Genomic DNA, 23,523 nt, shown 5'->3' with positions numbered 1-23,523 from the left:
CGCCACGTCCTCTCGTCAGGCGGTCGAATCCGGCGCCCTCTAGTGCCGGTGCTACTGCCGCAGATCCGCGCCTTCCCCCTGCCCCCCCCGCACAGTTTCCTCCAGCGCCTGGAGCAGCACGTCCGCTATCGCCGTTCCGCCTCCCCATATCTCGCCGAATAATTTACGATACCTTCGCCCCCCCCCAAGGGGGATGGCAACCACCCCTCAAACGCCCGCGTTCTTTTTAATTTACGGCCGAAGGAACTAGAAGCGGATCCTCCCACGAAGCAGACACCCGCTTAGCTTCGAAAACAAGAAAAACCACAGAATATTTCAGGGCAGAGTGGGAGGCTGCGAGAGTCAGTCATGCCTACCCACTACGTATAGCGTCTCTGTGAGGCTAGTTTTACAAAATATCGAGGGCTCTTCATAAATACATGAATGTCGTGGAGGCGGCGAGGCATTGACGTGGCGATAATTTTGGAATACATCGAGTAGAGATGTACAGTAGGGGTGTAGCTAGTAATATCTGGCTTATTGGGTTAATCGACATAAACACCCCGCGATTCACCAAAAAGGTCTATGGCAGGGGGTGTCAGCACTGAGGAAGGACATCGACGATGCAATACAAACCATATCGCCATATAATACTTGTCAAATTGAAAGTACCATCATACCATTCATACCGACGATAATAAAAGAGCAACGATAACACAAACAACTCAAACATATCTTTTTTTAAAATCCGTGCATTTTTATTAATTGTAATTGCATTACATTAATATTAGCGGAACAATGCAAAGTGGGCTTAGAAAAGCAGGGCAGTAAATATTGCGATTTAAAGAAATGAAACTGTGCTAACAGCACGAAGTATATAAGTCTATATGTAGTATTGGGAAAAAATCTTAATCGAGACAAAAATGAAATTAAGAGTAAATTTCAGGAAACTACGGGAGATACTGCGACAGTAACTTTTAACGGAGTGATCCGCTAAATGTGCATTACAATGTCACAATTTCAAAGCGTAAAAAATATGCCTTGACTAGGATTCGAACCCGGATCCTACGATATGCGACCGAACGCTTTAGCCAGTTTAGGTATTGAGTCGTCCTCTTACTCTTCTTACTTAAACCTCCTGGTCTGTGGCGCAACACGCACGATTACGAATGCCTGTGACATGTCGCATGTACGGTATTTCATTACAGGATCTTGTTCCTCAAAAGCTACCAAAATCTCGGATTGTTAGAGGCCGCCTTGGTAGCTTAACTGACTAAAGCACTCGGCCGGACATAGAGATAGTCGGGTTCGAATCCCTAGTCAGTCGAAAGATTTTTATGCTCTGAAATTATTGTATTGATTTAAGAATACTTTATCTAGACATAAAATCTTAAAAATCAATCTAAAGATTGTGAATCTGGGGTTATTTCTGCAGTAATACACAAAATAACCAGCCACTCTCAGGCACAGCACGTAATGTTACTCTTGAAATCGGTAAACATTCACCTCCCTTCTAAAGATACACATACAGGTCGGTTATATAAATATATAATAGGTGGAGCTTTTCTTTCAAAGGTATTCCCCACTGATGACAACCTCTCTCTCATTTAAGAAAATGCTCCGTGGCCCCCAACCGTGAAGCTTCCCAACTATCTCCATTTTTCTCGGAACTTACCCTCCCCACTCTCCGCCGCTCACCGCCCCTGCCTCACTCAGCCAACCCACAACCCTGGTAGGACACTTGGCCATTAGAAATAAATTGTAAAAAGTGCGTAGTCGTACATTTTTGGAAAAAGAGCAATTCCCTCCCGAATACCTACTGCACTCGGCACACTGAAATGGAGTGTGTAGACTCAATTAAATACCTAGGCGATACCCTCACTCACGATCTCTCCTGGGTGAAACACATACGGGGAATATGTGGACAAACTATCTAACAATTAGGATTTATTAGAAGACTAATTGGTAAGTGTGATGAAAAAGTCAAAGAGAGAAATGTTATGTTTTGCTGGTTAGGCCTCATTAAGAATATGCTGCAGATATATGGGATCCCCACGAAGTCGGATTGATCGCCGAATTGGATCGCATGAAGCGTAGAGGAGCTAGATTCGTGAAACGTTGTTCTGATAAACTTAGTAGCTTATCCAAAATATTAGAGGAACTAGGCTGGGGCTCACTCACGGAGCGAAGGTTAAATTACACATTGAAGCTCTTGCATAAATTGGAAGGACGTCTCTTTAGCAGTGAAGTCGAAAATATATTATTACCCCCATCGTACCACAATAGGAGAAAATTTGAGAGGTTAAGTGTAGAAAAGATAGATTTAAGATATCATTTTTTCCGCGAACGATAAGGGATCCTAATCGCATTATCCGATCGCGTTAGGGTCATGTTCGGTTAAAATTAATATGGTGTGTATTCACCCCCCGCCCCACACCCTGGCGGTGGCTTGCAGGGTACATGTAAATAAATGAAAAAACCACCCTCAGCAGCTTCAACCAATTCCAGCCACTACTGTACCCCCTTACCCCGTTCCCCTCTTAAACGCAAACATACACTCGTTTATATGATCGAGCTGTGTGTGTAACTCAGTATCTGAGGATGACGCCAATGCGTCAAAACTCGTGGTACTGAAAATTGAGTGGCAAGATACTTTGTCATTTTTACTTCAGTAATAATTGATTTCCCGTGGCTAAGCCTGAAAAAATGGAATATATATAAACTCTCCTCGTACGACACCAATCTCAATATTCACCTCCTATTTTATTCCCTTTAGAGTAAAAAACCCTTTTACGGCTTAAGGACATATTATCTATTTTGGTCAGTCTATGAGAGTGGAGCCAGGCGAGCACCAGATGCAAATGACGACGCGGTTTGCAACAGTTTTTCCTTCGAGGCTGCGGTAAAGTTCCACGGCGTGTACGGCCCTCGAGGGACTCGGGAATCGGTCGATGTCGAGTTGAGGTTTCACGCCCGGCGATTGGGAACGTTCGAAGTCTCCCAACGAGGGTTGACAACCCGTGCCTGGAACCCTCAATGGCTTATCTTTATTTATAACGCGGAATGCACGGAGTTAACGCATGGCATTCGACTCGTAACCGATCGTATTCGGATACTGGAACGAATTCGAACACGACTTAAATTGTGGATTAGGTAAACTCTAAAATCGATGTGTATTACTATGGACGTCACTTCCTAGATATTGCACAGGATTAGACTGATAAATGATCCAATCGAATTTCAAGCGAAATGGCTTGCCACATCAAGTCCAAATTGAAGGCTTAAAGGGCCCGTTGGGAGACCAATACAATGTGGAATTCATGCCCAAAAGACGCAGTGAATTTGACGGGTAAGTGATCAAATTTTTATGAAAATCGAACACCAGATACTTTCAAAGTGAATGGCAAACACTCGCTAACTGCATGTACTACGAGTGCTTATAACAGCTTCCTTTGCACTATGCGCCATTAAAACTTAAAAAGAACTGGGTTTTACATGGTGATGCACGCGGTCTGTGCAACAAATACGCAAACGGGTGCAATATGGCGACCATAACGCGGACTATAGCCCCGCCCACTAGCGGCGCTAGTTGCCCGAGACCCAATGAGCCGTCTGTGCTTGGCGGATCGTCGAGCTGTGCGCATGGTGCCAGTTATGTTATTGTCTGCTGTGCTTGTTTTTACTGTTTGTCGAAAATGGAAATTGAATAAATCACGGAGCAATGAATCGACATCAAATTTTATGGTGAAGTGCGGTAAAAGTTATCAATATATTACTGAAATGCTGACAGCTGATTGTGGGGATAATGCTCTAAAGAAAACGTCCGTTTTCAAGCAGATTAAGCGTTTTAAAGATGGCCAACAAGACCCCACGGATGATGCAAGGCCGTGATGAACTTCAACCAACCTATATTGACGACCACATTGATCGTGTGCGGTCCCTAGTCCTTACCGATCGACGAAAAACTGTCCGAATGAATGATGTTGATGAACTGAATTTAGGAAAATCAACAGTTCACACTATTTTAACCGAACATGATGGATTAATTCTTCACCATGACAATGCATCTGTACATTCAGCATTTCTTGTTCGCCAGTTTCTGGCAAAAAATTCAATCACCATCCTCCTTATTCGCCAGATCTCGCCCCCTGCGACTTTCTTCTATTCTCAAAATGCAAAAATGTGATGAGAAGACATCGTTGAGAAGATGTGGACGCAATAAAGCAGGAAACGACGAGAATACGAAAAAGACTAACTGCCTAAAGGACTCGCAAGGGTGCTTTAATCAGTGGAAAAGAAGAAGATGGAATAAGAAGTGCATAGCAACGAATGGAGAGTACTTTGAAGGGGACAAAATCGATGTAGACTAAATGTTGGGAAATAAAATGTTTATAGCCTCAGTTCGCGTATCTATTGGACAGAGTAGCATTGTAAGGTTTTTTTATATCCAGTACCTTTTGCAGTGCGACAATTACGTGCCTAAACAGCAGATTTTTGGGCAGAAATAACACATAACTTTGATTAAGAATCCCTCAGAAAATGTTTACCCCGTCCAAAAAGTGTAAAAAAATTAAATTAAGGTATGCGAAAAAATATTTTTGCTGAAGATAATTGATACATAGATATTGAAATGAAATAAGTAACTACGTAATACCACACATACACAAGGTTACTTCTTCCATTCAAATATTTTGCTTGAATTCCATAAGTTTACGCCCGAGACAACACATTTCATGAATTGACACACAGACCTTCAAACTGAGCATGTTGCCACTATTATTCACCGCCATACAGGTCACCCATCGGCATTCTCTCAAAAAAAAAGTATTAATTTAAGAAGATTTTTCTTTGCTGAAAGTGAGACATGCGTGTCTCAAATAACTTCCTTTAAGAAATCTCTACCTCTCGGTGAAATCCTCTGTCGTTGACCTTTCTGCTGCTGCAGCAGGCTCGCTTTACCATCTCGGCCGCGGTTCGTTTTCCCTCCCTGTCCTCTTCTCCCCTCTCCTCTCCCCGAACGGGCGGGGCTCGACCCCATCAGTCACCCCGCTGGACTCCCATCAGTCACCCCGCTGGACTCCCATCAATCTCTCCGAGTGCCGCATTTCCCGCACCCTTCTCTCCCGCCGCCATCGCCCGGATTCCGCCCTCTTGCGTCGGCCGTCACGGCGTAGACTCCAGGCTCTGATCGCTGGGGTGCAATCCGTGCGATTCGGGGCATTTCTCTTGTTTCTCTAGCTCTCAGCAAATCTCTTCCCTCATCGAGTCAAACACATTTCTCCTTATTTACCTGATGGGAATTATTTCAAACTGTTTCGAACACAGCCCGGGATCTTTTCAAAATACATGCCATTGAGGTCACAAAATTTCCACTCCTGAACGCTCTTCAATCATGTTCCATGGGGATAAGTGACCCATTGGGCAATTATGCTGAATATCACCACACTAAGTGTTGAACTTTTCCAGATTTTCACATTCTTTTGGCAGTGAATTACTTCATCGTTCACTAAAAAACCTTACTCCTACGTCCAATATAAGAGGGCGGCAACTGCGTCGAATTCCGCAAAGTAGGCAACAAAACTTGTCGATCGACGCGTTGCGATCGACACGAGTACGTTGTTTGTCAAATTTCGGACCTGATGACGTTCTGCTCGAGGAAAAAGCACCCGTTTTCCCCGCCTCCCATGGAGGCTCACCCCGAAACTCTCCCGTCATGCTTCGAATCCCTTCTCCATTCCATCCATTTACTCCTCATCCCCTAAACGCACACTCACCTTTACCTTTCGCCTCCTCTAGCCTCTAAGACCAGGTTTCCGAGCTTAGAATTCTACGCTGCGTATTAAAGTTAAAAAAAATTTATTTGTTTAGGCCGTTTGCCGAACACGCCAGAACGTGGGAGTTTCTCAAATTTCCTGAGGCAGCAAGTATGTGCATAAAATACATGGCAGTTCGCGACATCTCACTCCTCTCCACATTGATGCACGGAAAAGAAACATTGGGAATTATAATTAATATTATTATCCCTCGAGTGGAGGATCCTCAGGAAGCGTCGGGGCGTCGGAAGCCAACAGATGCGCAGATATGAGGTATGAAACACATATCTGAGCTGTGTTGTGTTTCGAATGGCTTCATCACACGCACTCGCAACGTCTTCCGGAGGGAGAGGGTGGCATGGAACTAAACGCCACACACATCCACACAATGCTCCGTAAGACGCCTCGGGGAAGTGTGGCGGGGGGTGTTAGGGCATCAGCCATAAGTGCAGGAACATTACTTTATCGATGTTTGACCTTTTCATCAAGTATTAATACTTGAGTTGATATAATTCCTTCTGTCTTCGGAGTTCAATATTGTTATGATGTCATGTATCGTGCGAGGGAAGGACGAGTACTCGATTCCGTCTCTGTGGCGGTGTCTAATTCTCTCGTTTTACAATCCCGATGTTCGAATCTACGAATGTAAGTTGGTGCCACAATGCGAGGTTTTGGTGCTTTGGCGATGCAAAGTAGTGGCCGCAGGCGATCCACTAGAGTTTCCCCGTCGGAGCCCGAGTCGCGACATGGCGCGCTGACCGGCGGATGGACCTCGCGCAGTCAGCCTCACCGCCGGGTACTCTTCGGAGTAGAGCATCTGATGTATGCGATCTGGGAGCACTCTTCTAGTTTCACAGTCGTCAAAAAAGGTGGACTTGAGGATTTTTCACTTAAGGGAGCTTCGTGGAGATCGTTTCGATATCGAGGGTAGTTTATCGGTATCAAGCGTCAGTGGAAACAAGATAATTATCAATTAAACGTGGAAACTGACAGATTTTTTAAGTGGATGTAGATATTTTCAACTCTTTACTGCTTTCAAAAAGATTCACTACACAAGGTTTGTAGAGAAAGTATCGGTAACAGTATTTTTTCCTGATATGTGCGTGAAGTGCTGAATTCAGACCGTCGGTTAATTCTGCGTATGATCGCAAATCGAATTGGTATTGATAAGAAAGTGACAGTGCGCACGCCGTCGTCTCTGAAAATTTGGTGATGCGAAAGATCTGGGCTAAATTCGTCCCGAAGGTCTTGAGCGCTTGAGGCTCCAAGGACTGCCTGACGAAAAACGACATCGCGACGATTCCCCAACCCCCTTACAATCCCGATTGTGCACCAGCAGACTATTTGCTCTTCCCAAAAGTGAAGTCCCCCATCCATCAAAGGATACCAACATAGTATGGCTCTAAGTGCCGTCAAAGAAGCTTGCGCGCGTATCCTTAAGGACCTTCCGGAATAAGCCCACCAGGAAGGCTTCGAGTCGTGGAAAAGTCATAAGGGCAAAAGTGTCTGTCGACGCTCAAGGGATGTCCTTAGAAGAATTTTGAGAGGCAACGTAGCAATAACTGATTAGGAAATCTATTTTCCCGATACTTTTTATACAAATCATGTATGGTCGGTATTTTTCTATGAAAGAATCGATTCTTTTATTTCTCGATCTTTGATATAAGATATCCAACTAATAACCGGTAAACTGCAAAAAAGATTTATATTTAGCACGAAAATACATAATTAGTAGGGTATGAAATGCTGGCTACAAGCGGGTAATCTTGGGGAAAAATAGCTCCTGAAAGAAAGGCCGTGTTAACGGAGTTCATATTTCTGAATTCAATTTTCTGTGTCCTTTTCTAACCTCTGCGTCATTGATTTTTCGAGGAGGGATTCAAAACTCTCGTTTGGTGTATTTTTCAACACGCCCAGCCGACGACACGCGTCCAGCCGCCCTCGTTTCGAACTAATCCGTTGGGTCAGGTGTTGTGGCCACGCGGGTTTAGAACGGCAATCGATCGAAAAAGAAACGGCACTCGACTAAGGCAAGGCGGAAATTAAAATAATAAAAGCATGCGCTAAAACCCACCGATTACCTCGGTTGATGCTTAGTTTAAATGGTGCATATTTTACTCCTGATTTTCCTCAATGGTCAATACTGAGCAGTGCAGTCTTAAGAGCCAGGCAGACACAAGCTGGTAATCGATCGGAAATGAAACAGCACTTGAGCTCAAAGCGGTCATGTTCGAAATACCACACGCTACACCTACACGAATACCACTAAATCAACCGAAAAGGTGTGTGGCAGGGGGTGCAAGCATTAAGTGGGAGGGGTAAAGGACGCTATCGACCCTACGCTCTATTCAGAGAGCGTTCCAAACGCCATGCTATTGAATTTCCTACACCGCTCCTATTGGCTGTGTGGGAACGTACCTATTATCCTATTGGCTAAGGAACATATACAGGACGATCGAGTAACGTTACGCGATTAATAGCTTTTGTGCAAAACTGAAAAAATCTCCTGAGTAGACTAACAAAATTATTCATGAGGCTTACGTGGACTCTGGTCTATCCTGCTCATAAGTTTCGAGGTGGTTAAATGCCTTTAAGGAGGGCCGGGAAGAGGTTCACGACGAACAACGCTCTCTGGGCAGCCGTCAACCAGCAATATCGACAACAATGAGGCTCGTATTCGACAATTGTTGGACTCGGACCGTCGAATGAGTATCAATATGGTTGCCAATGAACTAAGCTTGTCGTCTACTGTTGTATTTCGCATTGTTACTGTAGATTTAGCGATGAGGAATTTATGTTCCAAGCTCGTGCCAAAGGTGTTTGCCACAATGCGCTGCGAGTCGTCGAGTTCCTGGCGAAACAGCAGGTGCCAACGCTGCCCCACCCCACCTATAGTCCTGATGTCGCCCCAGCAGACTTCTTTTTGTTCCCTCGGATTAAGACAACCCTGAAAGGAGCCCGTTTTTCATCTATAGAAGAGATTCAATCAGCCGTGACGAAGACCTTGCGAGAGGTCCCCGAAGACGCCTTTCAGGGCGCGTAATGGTCATGTCAGATTCGCTGGAAAAAATTTGTATAGGTCCAAGAACAGTACTTTGAAGAATTTTAAGTGTTTGCGCAAATCTGTTCAATAAATGACAAAAAAAAAGAAAAAAATAATTGCATAACTTTTGGAACGCACTCTGTAATAATGATCTTATTTAAATATTCCAAAAACGCCATCAGGCCATTTCACTGGACAAATAACACAAGAAAAAAAAAGGAATGACACAACTTAAAATTTAACGCATAGAAACAAAAGTTAACAACACAAATTAACAAAATAAAAACAGCACATAAAAGGTGTTCAGTTAACCGACATGAGGGAGATGTAATGATTAGTGAAGGAGGAGGCCCGAAGAAGAGAGTTAGGATGGAGTAAGAGCACGGAAAAAGGTTGAAGGAATCGGGTGTTCGGAAGGGAACGAATGGGTCAGGGAAGCATTGCATTATAGGCTGATGGAAGTCCAAATAATTATTTATTTATTTATCGACTTAATTGGGCGAGGTTGAGACTAATAGTCCCTTCTTCCATCTAACCCTTACATTACAGACATTACATTTAAGACAATCACATACAACCAAGCCCTAGGTGGAGGAAAATCCACCAAGGCGGGAATCGAACCCGCGACCTCAGGGTTGGTAGGCGAGGACATTACCCCGCCGCCACCGGGGCCGGCAAATACGGGTATATATGTGTAAAATCTATCAAAGAGAGATAATGAATTTAGTTCGGAATCTGGTATTTGGGGCAAGAGACGAACCTCTCAATGTGGGGGGGGGGCAGGGCGGAGAGAGTGGGAGAATTGGAACTGCGAAGCGGCGGAATGCGGGGGGGGGGGGCGCGACGGAGGGTTCAGGAGAGCCCCTTGCATGGGTGGGACGAAAGGAAGTCAACTCGTCAAACGTAGAAGATGACGCTAGTTCAGGAGCGCCCGATTAACACGAGGTGGATGGATTACCTTGGGCAATGCGATACTACGGTAGACCAATTGATTTCGTATGATCCGGTACTTCTCCAGGCGTATCAGCTTAACGATGTTTTCTCGTGTCTTCCACCGGGTCAGGGGTTCAACGCTGCCCGACTTTTCGAAGCTCGACTCGAGCATCTTCCTCGGGGCAGATGAGTGCCAACTCTGTTTCAGTTTTATAGGTTTTTATTTCCGTAAATACATAGCATAAAAGAAATGTATAAAATCTAATAGAAAACTTAAAAAAATAACAATAAGGAAACCCCGTTTTAGGAATGACTCCTCTACAGGGTGGAAAAATAACAATAAACTGCATCACGCCCCTCTCTCCCCCGAGGAAATTCAGTCATTCACTCTCAGCCGCCTTCGCTGGCCAGCCCGAATGGAGATGAAGTTAAAGCGGATGCACTATTCACCCTTGCAAGATCTAATTGAAACCTTATATAACGACATTGCGAAGGCAGAGAGCAGCCTGGGTTTGTTTTATATTCGCGATATAACCTTTCTTTCCCTTTGCCAACCACATAATTATTTAACGTGGCCTCTATAAGTGTGTCCGAAAACTATCCGACCTGCGTTCATATATCTCCGCATTGGTGCTACTCTTCGTCATCCGGGCCGTGGTATCCTTCGAATTGGTCCCCATTTGATTGAACCACACGCTCCCAGCGGTGCTTCCACATCTTAAAGCAGCCATCCAACGCAGATTTTGGAATGGCCTTCAGCTCGCGCGTCGCATTCCTCGGAATCGTCTCTATGTCGTTGAACCGCTTTCCTTTGAGCGCCATATTTAATTTTAGGAACGTCCAAAAGTCGCAGGGAGCTATGTCGGGACTGTGCGGATATTGGCAAAGCAGTAAAATATCGTGGTTCGCCAAAAATTGCTGTACAAGGTCCGATGAATGCGCTGGCACGTTATCGTGATGAAGAAGCCAGTCACCGCTTGACCAGGGACGCGGTCGTTTTCTTCTCACGGCATCACGCAATCTTTTCCGAACTTCAACGTTATATTATTAGATGATCGCCTGACCTCTTGGAGCATATTCGTAGTGCACAACACACTAATAGTAAAAAAATAATAAAAAAAACACAAGTCAGATACTTTTCGGACATACCTCGTACACCACTGTGAGAGGCAAAGGAAACACTCTAATCCTTTAAATGAATTTCAGATCAAAAAACAATTCTCGAATGATTCCGTTCAGCTCAATATGTCCCCACCTCCCTTCACTCCGAACTATTCTCATCTGCTGCCACCCCTTGTTGAAATATAAAAAGTAAAATGTCCTTGAGAACTGTTCCGAGTCCCTAATATAATTGTCATCTGCATGCGTGTATACGCGACCATTCATTCGAGGATAGTCGACAACACAGTCTCACAGATTTGGGTATGATATTCATGGTTTGTATAACGAGTATCGGCAAAAGTTTCGAAAGAAAAAGATTTCTTTCACATTTTGCCACAATGCCTCAAAATTCTGCAAAGTACTTATTTGCGGCTTTTCCACGACTCGAAGGCTCCCTGGTAGGTGGAAGGTCCTTAGGGGTACGCGTGCAAGCTCCTTTACGGCACTTAGGGTCCCTTGGTGATGTCCTTTGATGAATGGTGGATCACACATTAGGGAACAGGAAACAGTCTGCTGGTGCCAAGTCGGGACTGCAAGGGGGTTGGGGAATTGTCGCGATACAATTGTAAAAGGTCTTTGCAAGCAGACAATCGACTCTGCATTTCGTCGTTCCACAAGACCTCTGGGATGAGTTTAGCGCAGACGTTACGCATCGCCAAATTTTCAGTGATAATGGTGATTGTACTCTCACTGTCTGATCAATGCCAATACGATCTGCGCCACATACACACTTAACCAACGGTCTGAATTCAGCACTTCACGCACACGTCAGGAAAAAATTTGTCAGCGATACTTTTTTTTACAAACATTTCGCATAAAAGGATAACATAAGTCTCTAAAAATAAATATGCATTCATCTATTTGTCTCTAAATTTCTCCTACCATTTAATTCTAGGCTAAACTGAATAATGATAGAGCACAGCCTATGATGCGTCCCCGACGCCCATTTGTTAAGGGCAGAACAGATACATTTAAGATGTCACTTTTTCCGCGAAAGATAATGGATTAGATTGACATTGCCCGAGCGCGGTAGGGGTAAAAATATTACGTTCAAAATTATTCCGGAATTAATTCACCCCTGCCGAACACTCTATCGGCCGCATGCAAGGTATTAAATTATCTATCTAAGATATTCGTCCAACGAACCGAGTTTCGTTTCTTAGAGCTACACATGTAGTAATCCTTAAAAAATACTTAAAATGTAACACAAAACTATCACATTTGCATAAATATAATGTAAACAAGTAACAAAATCTGCAACGTTGACTACCTTCTGAAGACTCCCCACATGCAAATTATAAGGACGCGTCAATTGGCTGGCGTTTTGAAGAGGAGGGACACTAAACTCCTCCGCCCATGTCCACACCCATCCTCGCTCTATAAACAAGACGTGTGTCACAATTAGTCCAAGTCATTTTCGTCGCGAGAGCCAGGTTCCCGCATCACGACTGAGAACTTACAGCCTTTCCTGCTACCCTCGGAGGAGGGCCTTGAGAATGTTTAAACTCTTCTCAGCATAAACACCTAAGGAGATGCAACAATTTCAGAGTGTAAAAATCATTCGCCTTGACTGGGACTCGAACCCAGATCCCTCAATATCCGGTCGAGTGCTTTAGCCACTTAAGCTACCGAGGCGTCCTCTTAAACTCTGAAATTTTGGGGCTTTTAAAGGAACAAGATGTTGTGACGAAATACCGTACATACAATGTCACATGCATTCGTAGTCGTGCGCGAGGCGCCACTGTCCACGAGGTTAAAGCCAACTTTAAACACTTACGGTGTTAATACTTTGACAAATTCCAAAGAAACTGCGGGAGATGCCGCAACAGTAACTTTTAACGGAGTCATCCGCTAATGTGCATTTCAATGCAACAATTTCAGTGTAAAAATCATTCAACTTGTGGCTAAAGCACTCGACCGGATATTGAGGGATCTGGGTTCGAGTCCCAGTCAGGATTTAATTATGCGAGGGGTGAATCTCAGAAAGCGGAACGACAGCGGGAGTGGCGCCACCGCTGCATCGGTTTTCACTTTTTTAACACTTCCCATCCAGTGAGTGCCAAGGGAGAGAGAGAGGCGGGAAGAAAACATTGCGGCGAAATAAATCCTTCGCATCAACGGCCACGCAGGGGTGGGGTGGGGGACGGGGATGATGGGGTGGGGCAGCGTACGTATAACGGCAGAGGGGGTGTCCACTGCCCCGACCGCGGACGACTGCTCGGACTGGGGCGCGCTCGAGGGACGGCCGCCCCCGCGACGAACGACCCCTGCACTCACGCCCGCGGGGGTACATGTAACACTTCAGCTTACGAATCGGGGTTCTTTCCTTATAAGCAGTAGCGGGTAAACTAATTTCCATTTAACCATTATCATCAGTAAGTGATGAACTTAGAATTCCCATGTGAATTGACTAATTCCGCTCATAGGCGCAACTGCTGCAATGTTGTTGGCCGCCCGGACCACCAGGGCCCTGGGGGGCTCGTGGGGCGGGGTGAGGAGGCGTAGGGGGGGAGGGCTGCCACCCCCAGACCCACACAATACGCGCCAGCCGGAGTCGCCGGAAGGGGTTGATGACGGAGAAGGACGGATTAACAAAAAAGAATCGCCACTGGGAGGATATTTTTTTTTAATTCCGGACCCGGAGCACAAAACGACCCTCAAATCGATGGTGCACCCGGAGCCTCCCGAGGTTCGAAAAACGCGCGTCAATGCACTCAGTGGCGCGAGCCGCCAAAACAAACGCGCCAGCTTCGAAACTACTCCATGCGCGATTCGCATCTCATTTGTTTCCACTCCGGCTTCCCCTTCAAGGGAGCAACTTGCATCTTTACGGAGAAGAGGGCAGCACGCAAAAGGAAGCGACTCTCTCCGCCATATGCGCCATAATGTGATACTTATCATTCCCTCGCCATAGAGCCACCCATAATAGTGTTTACAGCGCTATAAAATAATTGAAGCAAATATCAGTTCCATAGAAAACGATATTGAACATCGACGGCTGAATCTTGTCCGTTCATTTTGGATTAAAGTGAAAATATAGAGCTCTATTTTCGCATAAAAAAGTGCCATGAATGTATCCACACAATTAAAGCATTCAATAGTAATTTCAAGTGCAATATATTTATTTTAATTAAGACCCTGTACGGTAACGGTAAATAATTACGCAGGAACAGTGACTGGTGAAAATATGTCTACATAAATTATTCGCATTACGTCTCCTCATTGCCTTTCTAACATTACTATTCTCTTCCTAAGGCCGCTTAAATAAGTCAAGAGATCCATATGCTCCAGAATAACGCCTCCGACTGAAAGCAGGCGACCGTCTTTCGTGTAAAGGTAATGACTTCCGAACTGAGGCGGGAAGCGAATAGGATGAGGAACTGTGAAATAGCAAGCAAAAGTAAGGCGAAATAAACGTGTTTGAAGACGCAGTGTGAGGGTGGGTGTGGACAGTGCAAAGAGAAAGGATGAAATAGGTGAGCTGCACAGGAGAGCGAAAGAATTGCCATGAAGTAAGATGGGAAGATTGGCGTTAAAAATTAAGAATAAGTCGGGTAAGATAATAGTTTAAATAGAAAAGACCCAAGAGATATAGAAGGAATATATATAGACGAACTGTATGGTAAAGAAATTAGACAAATGAGACTAGATAGAGAGAGAGAATGAAGATAACTTAGGTCCAGGAATACGTGATGATGAGATAGAAAGGGCATTAAGGGAGATGCAAGCAAATAAAGCCGTGCGGACTTTGTAATTCCACACACTTTATTTAAAAACACACGACCCAGGTTTCGACGTTGAACGTCATCATCAGGTCACGTTGAACGTTGAACGTCATCACCTGATGATGACGTTCAACGTCGAAACCTGGGTCGTGTGTTTTTAAATAAAGTGTGTGGAATTACAAAGTCAATTATTTCATTACATTTCAATATGTTATGCAAATTCCACAAAGTTACGCCTGAGACAACAAATTTTAAAGCCGTGCGGGTTGACAATATTCCTGACAAACCACTAAAAGGTTTAAGAATATGTGGAAGGAAGAATTTATGACTGATTCGTAGAATCTAAGAGTTAGGAATCTGGCCGGAAGACTTTGTGAGATCAATTTTAGTTCCTGTTCCGAAAAAGGTAAAGGCTACATCATGTGAGGACTGCAGGACAATAAGTTTGATATCCCACGCAGCTAAAGTTGTTCTCAGGATCATAAACAAAAGGATAGAAAGTAGGGCAAATGATTGCATAGGGGATGATCGGTTTGGGTTTAGGAAGGGGAGAGTACGCCACGTATACGTATAGGTACGTATACGTATAGGTATATGTATAGGTATACGTATAGGTACGCATGATGCTATTGCAGTAATGAGATTATTAATCGAGAGGAATATGGAATAAAATAAGGACGTATTGCCTGTTTTGCAGATTTCGAAAAGGCGCTTGATAGATTGATTCGGGTAAAATAAATGAATATACTTAAGAAAAAAGGAATAGATTGGAGGGATAGGATGCTAATCCGCAACCTGTACATGTCTCAGACTGCTCAGGTGTGAGAGGGGAACGGAGATTCCGGTTGGGCAGTGTTAGTACGAGGTGTAAGGTAGGGTTGCCCATTGTCACCTGTGCTGTTCAACGTGTGTGTAGAGGAAATGGTCAAAGTAGCATAAAAAGAACTGGAGGTAGGAGTGAAAGTCGGAGGGGAATTCGTAAAATCAATGAGGTTTGCTGATGACCAAGTTCTAGTTTTCCAGTCAAGCAAGGGGTTGCGAACTCTAGTGAGTTCTTTGAAAGATGAGTAAAATAAGTATGGGATGAGAGTAAATGTCCATAAATAAAACTAAGGTTACACGGCTTCGGAGAAACAGATAAGTTAAACGTTAAAATAGAAGGGCAAAAAGCTAGAGTAATTCAACCCATATCGAAAGTGTTTTGGACCCATATGGTCAAAGTAGTTTGGATATAAGAAGAGGAGTTGCTTAAGGGAAAGAACCTTTCTCAGAGAATTGGCTGTCAATACTGGGATTTTGAGAAAAGGATGTTAAGGAAATATCATTAAAATTTTGAAATGGAGGGTGGTTTTGTGCAGCGCTGAAACATAGCCATTAAAGCAGGAGTATAGACGTAGGCTTTTGGGATGTGCGTAAAAAAAGGACGGAAAAGATAAATTGGACAGAATGGAGCACAAAACAGGAAAAGCATGGAGGTGGAGGAGTGTCGGGAAAAATGAAAATGAGGCAGGAGAGAGGAATGCAGAACATTTTGATTGGTGATGGGATGTTGAAGACTATGATAGAGGGGAGATAAAAGGTGACTGGAAGGAGGTTGTGCAAACGAGGAAAGGTCAGAAATAGGGAATAGGGATACAGGAGAGAGAAAGATAGGATAGAAAGGGAGATAAGATGCACGCGGAAATACAGAAACTGTGCAGTATAACATATTATGCGTCCGGTGGTGTTTTGGACAAAGCTAGGAAGCGTCTCGGTCATCAGCCTGTGTCCACCCAAGCCTTACTCAAACGATGGGCGGCCAAAATTAGCAACAATCTGTGTATCGTATGCACATATATATTACGCGTGTGTGTATCTATTCTTTCTTCTCATCAATGTGTAAGAACAAAATATTTTGTGTGTGTATCCGTATCTGTGTATGCATGTGTGTGTATATACACATACATGCATATATGTATATATATATATATATATATATATATATATATATATATACATAGCGACAACATCATATACCAAGTTTCTGAAGTGACTGTCCTTCCTTTGTGTTTTTGTCATGCTATATATGTTTGATCAAAGTTTGTGTATTTATGTGTGTATATATGTATATATATATATATATATATATATATATATATATATATATATATATATATATATATATATATATATATATATATATATACATACCATATATATGGTTTGGCTTTTCTACCAGTGGTTACTGATTTAGTCAAAACTAAATGAATGAATTAATTTATGATTAAGTTCAAAATCGAGTATGTGTCCTTAAAAAATAATTACAATTAATCACCGTCCAAGGTTATTGGCGTGGAAGAACATAAGATCACCGCGGACCAGAACGGCGCCTTACGACCCTAGTTACTTCAGTAGTAATTAACAGCTTTTAACAGCACATAGACATTTGACCAAGAGAGTTGATATTGCTAACATAATTGCGTTTTTGACAAAAGTAAAACTTTCGGAACCTCTACCAATTCAATTAAATTGCAACGTTGAAAAGAAATAGTTACCCTCAATGAAGGACCCCCAATCACTCGGAGAGCGCGAATAATCAGCCATTCACACAATTGAATGGGCGGGGTAGTCTAGTGGGGAAGGGGTCGTGCCACTGACCTGTTGGCCTGGGGTCGATTCCAGGGGGGCACCCTCTACTTCATCCAAGTCGTCTGTAAATATCCTTGTGCTATGGGAATCGCAGACGGCAGAGGGAAATGAGGAGCCGGCCCCTCTCCTTTCCCCGCTGTCGCGAACTAGACACGTGGTAGAGGGCTTCCTCATGAGGTGACCTCTTGCGCCTCCCATCAAACCGAACCTCGGGTTCGTGGCGCGTACTCAGCTTTGCGGTGTATTTGAATAAGGAGAGGCATGAAAGGGTAAGTATGAACACCCTATTGAAGCCGCATCTCAACTATTTCTCTACAAAGGTGACGTTTAAGAAGAATCTAGGGAAGCGACACAGTCCCGAGCGTCGCCCGGCGGTGGAAGTGAGGGAACAATGTCACCCTTGGACGCAGCAACAATACCGGTTTCGCGGAGGGCGGATCGAGCGCCTTCTTTTGTTCCCGGTTCTCCTCACCCGTCGGCCCTCGTCTCCGCTCCGAAAGCCAACGGGGGGAGGGGGGGCGGGGTGCCGTGGCGTGTGACGGACACGAAGGCGCGCACCGCCGCACCCACCGCCCTTCAGGGTGGCTCGAAGGCGTGCTCTGCCGTCGGGGATGATGCCTACCGTGGGTTAGCACACTACGTCGGCACATCCGATTAATTTACACACCCCTGTGCTCAGGCAGGACTTGCATTGCGTCCTTATCATGACCCCGGAGACTTTCATTCCCTGCGCTCTTTCACCTTCAAGTTATTACGGATATAGTTTGAAAGGTTCTCGGCATCACCACCAGACGTCAGCGCTAGCGCAACGAGTTTGATCGCGTAGTAATAGGTAATCCTTCATGAGTAAACACGTAACGCGTTAATGGTTTGGGAGGAGATCTGTGGTGCGGACGCCTCTCTGTTGTTGTTCCCTGTGTAGTGATTTGTGAAGATGAAAAATTTGAGTTTCGAGCATTGAATAAATACTCCGTAAAAGTATGAAAGCAAAGAAAATTCTTGCAGACTTTCAGAACACTCTGGGGCATTCTTCTCCTCTATATTCAACTGTTACCAAGCGGACAAACGAGGATTAGTTTGGTCGGGGCAGCTAAGATGATGATCCGCGTAGTGGTCGGCCAAAATGCCAGACTGACACAGAAATTATTGCAGAAGTTCATAGAATGCTCATGGCCGACTGAAAGTGCGAGAAATCCCTGAAGCTGTAGTGATGTCATCTGAAGGCATGCACCATATTTTAACAGTGGAGTTGGATAAGGGAAAGGTTTCTGTGATATGGGTGCCACGACTCTTGACGCAGTATCAAAAACGATTATGAATGGATATTTCCGAATAACTTTTGACCCGTTTCAAGAGCAACAAACAAGATTTTATGCGCTGGATTGTGGTCGCAGCTGAGACTTGAGTCCTCTACTATACCCCAGAGACAAATAGCGGTCAAAGCAGTGGAAACACATTCTATTGTTTCAGGCTTCACTTCGTGGAAGTAATTGATATCCATTATTAAAATAGAAAGAAAGACTCGTACTTTTCCACAGATTTTATTATACGGTACAACGCGTTTCACCGACTTGCGGCATCATCAGGTACAAATTTGCAAAACAGACAGAGCAAGCATATATACCCTCAGGACAGAGTGGGTGAGAACAACCCATCAACGCACCTGCGAGCCCCCACCCCTCTCAGGTCCTTCCAACCCTCCCCGCCCCCACTCTGTCCTGAGGGTATATATTCTTGCTCTGTCTGTTTTGCAAATTTTGTTTTGCAAATTTGTACCTGATGATGCCGCAAGTCGGTGAAACGCGTTGTACCGTATAATAAAATCTGTGGAAAAGTATGAGTCTTTATTTTTAGTATGGACAGTGGAAACATGTTTATTCACTACCACCAAAGAAAGGAAAGGTAATGCGTTTAGCAGGGAAGAAAGTCATCTTTCATGAAGACAATGCACGCCCACACGCAAGGGCCGTTGCCATGACAAATATACGTGAACCGAGATACGAATTGTTGCAACACACGTCTTATTCGCCTGATTTGACTCCATCAGATTTCCATCTCTTCCCCGAGCACCAAGTTTCCCTCGGTGGAAGGAGATTCTCTTCAAACAAAGAAGTAACAGCCGAAATAGACGGGTATTTAGCTGGCCTGAAGGAATCCTATTTTCGAGGTGGGATCAAGACATTGGAGCATCGTTGGACCAATTGAATTAGTGTACCGGGAGACTACATTGGAAAATAAAAAGGTTTCATGGACTTAAGTCGTTTATTTCTATTCCGTTTCGAGAACCTTTCAATTTACCCACGAATTATAAATAGCAGCAGTTTTCTGGTGCAGGCAGGAGTTCCATGGAACCAGGAAATACATGTAAACATTGCCGCCCCTTCAAGATCCGCCGAACACGACAATAAATATAGAGTTGCGCCACACTTCTAAAAAAAAACCGTTTCCAAATACAAAAGCCGCCTACCTTCCCACCGGTCGACAAGGCGGATTCCACCTCTCCTCCGTCTTCATCGCTCGTCCAAAGTATCCTAATTATTTCAGTCTTCATTGCATCCTCCTTTTCTAACCTCGTCTTATTTCTCCCAAGAACATTCCTCCTTCCTCTGTTTTTTTCCGCCCATTTTATTTTCCCAACCTTCTCCAAGCCTTTAAATTATCTACGGCTATCCTCTTACCTCAATTACCAAGTTAATGAGCCAACCAATACCACATTCCATTTCATATTTTCAACTAATCTTTCTACACATATTTCCTTGAGGTGCATGTCATCGACTCCTTCGCCTTTCTGAAAGCGTCCTTGCCTCACTAAATTCTTCACCTTCGTCATCAATTTTTCCTCAATACGTCAACCTGCCTGCTCCAGTTTATGCCCTCAAACTTTTATGTTTACCTTTGCCAGCTTTTCTTTACCACCTCGCTACCTTTGTTTTTTAAGCATTGATCCATATCTCAGCTCTCACTGGGAACGATTTTGAAAATGTATTATTACCCCATTCGCACTGTGGTAGACGAGATCAGGCCAATAAAATTAGAGAGATATTAAGTGAAGAACAATGAGATTTGAGACGCCATTTTTTCCACGAACGGTAAGGGATCAGAATAACTATGCCCGACCGCGGTAAGGATACAAATATTCGTGTCAAAATTAGACTGGTGTGTGTTCACCCCCTGCCACACACCGTAGCGGTGGCTTTCAGGGCCTGATAATAATACCTAACCATGGACAGAATGCAAACATTTCTCTTGCGCATTTGCTGTCAAGGTCTAGGTGTTGAAGAGCGGGTCGTGCTTGGAGTAAATAATTAAGTGGAGCGCGTCACTAGTGTTTTCATTGATTTATTCTTTTGCAATTGTAGCATATTACACCTACGACTGTTTTAATCTTTTTTGGGGCGCTGGGGATCGAGGGTGGAAATTAGAACTTCGCGCGTTTGCTCTTTGTCTCACCAGGATTGATTGAAAATATCCTGGAAAAATGACACAGGCCCAAGGATCTCTGGATAACGGAAGGGAACATTTTTGGATCGATTTCTTTTGTATATACTATCAAACCATTAACTCAGCCATCAACCCTGAGGTCGGTTTTGGTAGCTGTCGTTAGAGTTCACCCGAAGCGAGTGTGAAATCCACACATCAGGACCGGATCCTTCCCTGAGACACCTATGCATTCTCGGGAAGTTCCGGTACCCGAAAAACCACACCGCTCGTGTGAAAATGAAGATGCCAAGAGAAGCGTCCTCGGAAATCAAACCCGGACCCTCCAACGGGTCGGTAGCCCAACGTTCTACATCTGGACTACGATATTACTAACATGGCACAGGTAAATAAAATTACATAGAATCACAAAAAAGAAACTCGGATCCGAGCGCCATCATTTGGCCGAGCAGTGCGGCAACCTGGTTGCGTCAACCCCTGACGTATTTCGAAGGTGATGACGTTTCCTCGATAGCTTGACTGACAATTCGAAAGTCCGTTGTTACAAGTCTTAACATTTTATCACCACGCAGATTCCCATTACTTCCAGTTGTCCCTTGCTGACCTCTACACTTGCTATCCATGGTCCATTCTTACTCCGTCCTAAATCCAAAATAGTTGCGTTCCTCTGTCGTGCCTTAAACTACGTTCTACTAGCCTTCATTCCACTCTCAAAAATTGATACAATTTTAGAGAATTGCATGAGAATTCGAGGAAAAAAGTACGCACAATTATATACATGTATGGGCGCTTATGATCTCTGGCTTCCGGCGGACGAGGCGAGCCTTTGATGTGCTCTTAGAGGGGGAAGGAAACAGTTTGCTGCGTTGATACGGGAGAGAATTTTTCATTTTGAGAACTGCGCAGCTCAAAAGAGGCTTTTTTTAAATAGATCTTTTCATTTTGCTTCCATGCCGGCGCCTTGCTCCAAGGCGTGTCCCTCTCTCTCTCTGGATACGCATACAGTATTCTTTATTTTCGTGGAGCGGAGGCTTGAATGGCGTATCGAAACGGGCCAAAGACTTCTAAACGGTGAGCGGTATTGTTTCGCCCCTCGTCGATGGCCGACTGTGCTCCCTGCAGGGGGGAGGGGTCCGGGGGTGGAGGAAGGGAAAAAAAAGGAGTGTTGCCCCTCCCATTACGTGGTTCACCGTGCGAGAAAGGAGTTTCGGTCGACGCCGGTGACTGCCATTATATGACACCTAAGTTTGCCCTGGAGAGATAATAATTGGCAGAAAATATCCAAGATAGATGGAAGGAATATAAATAAAAGCTGTATGGCAAAGATATTAGACAAGTGAGATTAGATAGAGAGAGAGAATGAAGATGGCTTAGGTCCAGGAATACTCGACCATGAGATAGAAAGGGTATTAAGGGAGATGAAAGCAAATAAGACCGTGGCGGTAGAGAATATTCTTGATAAACTACGAAAAGGTTTAAGAAAGTGTGAAAGATTTAAAAGGGAAGACTCTATATGGACTTAAACCTAGTTTCTATGAAGAAGGAGTTGGCTGGAGGATTTTTTAAGATCAGTGTTAGCTCAAATTTCGAAAAAGATAAAGGCTGTGAGGAATACAGAACAAAAAGTTTGATTTCCCACGCAGCTAAATTTGTTCTCAGGATTATCAAAAAAAGGTTGGAGAGCAAGGCAAACGATTATTTAGGGGATGATCAGTTTGGGATTAGGAAGGGGAGAGGTACGCGTGATGCCATTGCAGTAATGAGATTATTAATCGAGAGGAATATACAACACAACCAGGAGGTATTTGCCTGTTTCGTAGATTTCGAAAAACGTTTGATAGGGTAAATTGGGAAAATTAATGATTATATTGAAGAAAATACGAATAGATTGGAGGGACAGGATGCTAATCCGCAACCTGTACATGTCTCACACTGCTCAGGTGCGAGTGGGGAACGGGGAGTTCGAATGGGCAGTGTTAGGAAGAGGTGTAAGGCAGGGTTGCCCATTACCACCGTTGCTGTTCAACCTGTATGCAGAGGAAATGATTAAAGAGGCATGGGGAGAACTGGAGGTAGGAATGAAAGTGGGCGGGGAATTAGTAAAATCAGTTACGTTCGCTGATGACCAAGCTTTAGTTTGTCCGTCAGCCAAGGGGTTGCAAGCATTGCTGGGTGAATTGGGAAATCAGTGCGACAGGTATGGGATGAGAATCAATATTAATAAAACAAAGGTTATGCGATTTTCTAGAAAGAAAAAGGCTAAGCTTAACATTAAAATAGGAGGGCAAAAAATAAAGCAGGTAGAGCAGTTTACTTATCTCGGAAGTGTTTTGGACCAACACGATCAAAGTAGTAAGGACGTAAGGAGAAGATTTGCGCTAGGCAAAGAGGCTTTCACAAGGAGGGAGTTGATGACGGAGACGTTGAGTAAGGATGTTAAGAAAAGACTCGTAAAAACTTTGATATGGAGCGTAGCTATGTACGGCGCGGAAACGTGGTCTTTGAAGCAGGAGGATAGACTTAGATTAGAGGCTTTTGAAATATAGTTCGATCGCCCGTTCCCACGCGGTTTTTGGGTGAATCGCGGGGTCCCATGTGCATGAGAAAATAAGAGGGAAACCATTTAGAATGGCTGGTGACCTGCCACCCCCTGCCACAAGTCCTTACGACGGCTTGCGGGCTTTCCATAGGTTAAGTCCGTGAGTGTGCGAATCGTTCAAAATCCCATTTTCTTTCCTCCGAGCGACTAATTAATTTCCTGCTTCCGTCTCATTTTCACAACTCACGTTACCGGAATTACTTC

General features: G+C 44.2%; 1 long non-coding RNA gene across 2 annotated transcripts in view; it reads right to left on the bottom strand.

The window, feature by feature from the left end:
• The window catches only part of LOC139688231 (uncharacterized), a 309,590-nt gene that overhangs the window by 183,119 nt on the left and 102,948 nt on the right, over nt 1–23,523 (bottom strand). Inside the window, exon 1 of one of the 2 annotated variants that reach the window (XR_011700730.1) lies at nt 17,292–17,365. The exons of the other annotated variant lie outside the window; for it this stretch is intronic. This is a non-coding gene — a long non-coding RNA (uncharacterized lncRNA). Of the gene's footprint in view, nt 1–17,291; nt 17,366–23,523 lie in introns of those variants that run through there. 2 annotated transcript variants of the gene reach the window in all.

The sequence above is a fragment of the Hetaerina americana genome, unplaced genomic scaffold (assembly GCF_022747635.1).
Source record: "Hetaerina americana unplaced genomic scaffold, ioHetAmer1.1.p SCAF_2, whole genome shotgun sequence".
Taxonomy (NCBI): domain Eukaryota; kingdom Metazoa; phylum Arthropoda; class Insecta; order Odonata; family Calopterygidae; genus Hetaerina; species Hetaerina americana.
This window is presented reverse-complemented; position numbering and strand designations above follow the sequence as displayed.